The sequence below is a fragment of the Myotis lucifugus genome, unplaced genomic scaffold, assembly GCF_000147115.1.
Source record: "Myotis lucifugus unplaced genomic scaffold, Myoluc2.0 scaffold_121, whole genome shotgun sequence".
NCBI classification, from domain to species: Eukaryota; Metazoa; Chordata; class Mammalia; order Chiroptera; family Vespertilionidae; genus Myotis; species Myotis lucifugus.
The window spans coordinates 3,633,830-3,637,806 of NW_005871169.1; the positions used below are offsets into that span (position 1 = coordinate 3,633,830).

Below are 3,977 nucleotides of genomic sequence, written 5' to 3' on the forward strand. Positions count from 1 at the left end.
GTATCTGCTGGCAGCCAAGGGAAGCCTGGGTCCCAGGTACCAGAGGGAAGTCGGTGCCTGCAGCCGGGGAAAGGAAGGTCTATTTTTGCACAAATTTCATGCATCGGGCCTCTAGTACATACTAGCACATGGATTAACTTTGAACACAATATGAAACTGATAGAAGCCAGTCACAAAAGACAATGATGTAAAGATTAGTGGTGGCCAAGACGGAGAGAGGGAAATGAGAGTGACTGCTAATGACTGTGGAGTTTTGGGGGAAGGGATGTAAATATTCTAAGACTAGAGGCCCGGTGCATGAAATTCATGCAAGGGGGGAGGTGGTTCCTAAGCCCAGTCTGCGCTCTCTTACAATCCGAGACCCCTTGGGGGATGTGTGACTGCTTGTTTAGGCCTGATCCCAGCCTGGCCTTTGGGGATCAGGTCTAAACCGGCAGTTGGACATCCCCAGAGGGATGTAGCAGTGCGCCAAGTGGCAGGCAGTCAGGGAGGAGCCCGAACTGGGGCTAGGCGCCTTGCCACTCGCACTCATCCTGGCCCGCTGCGCCTGCTGCCTCCACTCAATAGTGCTGCTGTGGAGTTGGGAGAAGCTCCTGCCACCACAGCTGCGCTCGCCAGCCATGAGCCCAGCTTCTGGCTGAACAGTGCTCCCCTTGTGGTAGCACACTGACCACCAGGGAGCAGCTACTGCATTGAGCGTCTGCCCCCTAGTGGTCAGTGCACATTATAGCGACCGATCGTTCTGGTCATTCCGCCATAAAGGTTGCTTAGGCTTTTATATATACTAGAGACCCGGTGCACGAATTTGTGCATTAGTGGAGTCCCACAGGAGTGTGCAGGTACCCGCAGATGAAATGGCCCCTCCTTGATGTCCCCTCCAGCGCCACAGTTAGGGACGCCAGGCCTCTGCACCCAGCACTTGTGTAATGAAGTTCCTGTTGTTCAGCCTTCGGGTCACATGCACCCTTTGACGCCCTCATCACCTACAGCAACTGCCACTTTTCCCCTGGATTCCCTCCCCACATCTCTCCCCAGACATTGATGCAAAGGCAGGAATCCCCAGGCCCCTCACCCATATGAACTGTCTCCACATTACCCACTGCCCCCCAGAGCCGTCGGACAAACCCCATCCCCTCAGCTGGCTCTCCCCACAGCAGCCCAGCCCTGTGCTCCCCTCCTCCTGGTGGCTTCCGGCATGGGCACCCCCCTCCCGCACCATGAATGCCTTTATGTCCAGCCTGGTTCTCTCCTCACCTGGTGGCTCCGGCCCATCCTGATCCGCCCGACTCAGGGATTCCCACCCGCCATGGTCTCCCCCACTGTCAAGCAGAACCAGCACCCCCTGACTGAGACCAGCCTTAGCCGGAAATCACCAGTCACGGCGAAAAAATAAAGGAGGAAAAAAAGAAAACCTCACGTGAAGAAGCCTCTTAATGCCTTCATTAGGGGGAGGGGCTGAGGGCCCAGGTGGTGGCTGAGTGCCCACAGGAGGGAAGTGCAGCCATTCCCCAAATCCCGGCAAGAAAGAAAGCGGCAGGCCAAGTCCTAGGAAATGGCCCCGAAGGAGAAGGAGCGGCAGCTCCACCACCTGCTCCCCAACCCGCTGAGCCCAGGACAGCCCCAGCGGGAAAAAGGAGAGGAGAGAGAATCAGCTGCCGCAGACACAGGCCCTGCAGCCAGTCCAAGAGGCGGAGGGTTCTCTGGCCTCCCGAGCAAGAAGCCATGTGTTCAGTACTTGCCCCCTGAGAAGCCCTGTGACAGCCCTGCCTCTTCCCGGGGTATCAGCTAGACTTCTGGGCCACCCCGCACAGCAACCTGGGCTCGCAGCTGCCCCTCCTGCAACCCCCTCAGAGCAAGCCCGGCCCTGTCCGGTGAGACCACCAACCCGGAGAGGGGCCCAGCTGGCTCTCCACTCAGCTGCCTTCCTGTCAGCTAAGGCTGCAGGCCGGTCCTCTGGCCAGATGGGCAGCCAGCCCCCCATCCTCCTCTCACAGCCCCTTCCCTCCCATCCATGCTCACAGCTCTGCCGACTGCTCCCCCTTCCTTCCCAGCCACACTCCATGCCACCAGGCCCTCCCACTACTCCAGGCCCAGCTTCTCTCCTCAGCTACCAAGCCCACTAAGCTGCCGTGTGAACGAGACCCATCCAGTAGTAATGACTCGGAAGAGGGGGAAGATGGAAACTTTATTGGTCCATATGGACCACTCTGACCTGTTCTGCAAGGTGACTGGTAACAACAGCACTTTACACCTTGTAGGTGTAACCAATAGCGGGTCTTAAGGCTTTTTAAAAAATATTTTTATTATTTTTTTAAATTTATCTTTATTTTCGAAAGTATTACAGATGTCCCTTTCCTCCCCCCTTCCCCCCTGCCCCTTACCCTTTCCATGCTGCCACTCCCATGCCTTCACTATACTATTGTTTGTCTCCGTGGGTTATGCAAATATGGATATAAATTTTTGGTTAATCTCTTCACACACACACACACACACACACACACACACCTCCTTTTCTCCAAGATTTGTTTGTTCCATGCTTCTACGTCCCTGAATCTATTTTGTTTATCAGTTTATTTTGTTCATTAGATTCCACATATGAGCGAGATCGTGTGATACTTGTCTTTCTCTGACTGGCTTATTTCACTCAGTATAATACTCTCTCCAGGTACCTCCATGCTGTCTCAAAGGCTAAGAGAACTGAAAAGTCCTGTGTCATTCTCCCCATACCTGCAGTGGTGCTGGACCTGGGCAGATCACCCCCTTCTCTCCACCTCAGATACTTTTTGCCCCCTCCCTATTCTCTCCATCCCCACGTGCCCCAGCTCCCACACGCAGTCTGCGTGGTGGCCATTGCTGCAATTTCTAGCCTGCTGCTTCTTCAGCTAGACTCCATTCCTGGACATTTCCTTTTATCTCACCATATTTTTCTCCTTTGCTTTACTCCATGGGTTCCTGCCTTCATCTTCTCGCCCTCTGCCCGTGTAAAGCTGTCACCACGTGAGAAGCCGCCTTTGACTGGTTTGTCTCCACCAGCATCCCCTTCCCCTCAGTGGGCACTAACTCTCCAGCCTCCGGCTTTGGATGGAAAAAAGCCCCCTGAAATGGTTTTCCCTACATTGAAAGAGAATCAAGGTGCCTGACACTTCCTTAGTGATGAAGTCTGTGTTTCCCCCTTCACCCGTCAAGATCTCCACCTCACCATCCTGGAGTGGCAAACAGGACTTACTCCAAGGCCTGGCTCTTGCCCGCTGGGTCTATGCTAGCAGCCCTCTGATACTAAAGACCCTCCTCCCCCCATCACCTCACATGCTTCTGTGTATGTTTATTTTGTTTTATGGGTATGTGTAGTTTTTTTTTTTTAGAGCAATCTCAACTCCCAATAAGCCATTTATTTTAACAAATGAAAAGAAAATTGCAGTTGCAAGATCAAAAATAATTATACTCTAGACCTAGGACCTAAATGAAAACAAAACTAAAACATAAATTTGGCAGTTAGGAATTTAAAATATCAATAAAAGGCATGCATCACCCCCCAAGATACTAAAATATAGTAAAAATGCAGCATAACTAGTGTAACATAACATGGTATAATAAACTATGAGCAGACTGTAATACAATATGAGTAGACGAGAGTATGACAGGACATGACCCTGGGTGGATGTGTAACTGTAACTAGGAAAGGATAGCACCAGTGTCGGGAGTGTGGGCTTGGAGACAGTTGTCTGTCCTCTGGTCCTCTCCCGTGGGGTTACCATGGGATGAACATATCCAAAACTACCATTTTACTCTGTGAAAGCCAAGGTCTTGAGAAGCTAATCATGGTAAGCTAAAAGCATAGGCCCTGGACCACCCTCCACTATGGGTGCAATGGGATCGCAAACTCAGTCAGCTAGTACATTTCATTCTCTTTTCTTTACATATAATAGTAAAATTAATACCTACCTAAAATGCCCATCTGTATTTGATTTCTTTGTACA

General features: G+C 51.6%; 1 pseudogene; it reads left to right on the top strand.

The window, feature by feature from the left end:
* Nucleotides 1-849: 849 nt before the first annotated feature.
* LOC102419308 lies at nt 850-2,211 on the top strand (annotated as a pseudogene).
* The last annotated feature ends 1,766 nt before the right edge of the window (nt 2,212-3,977 follow it).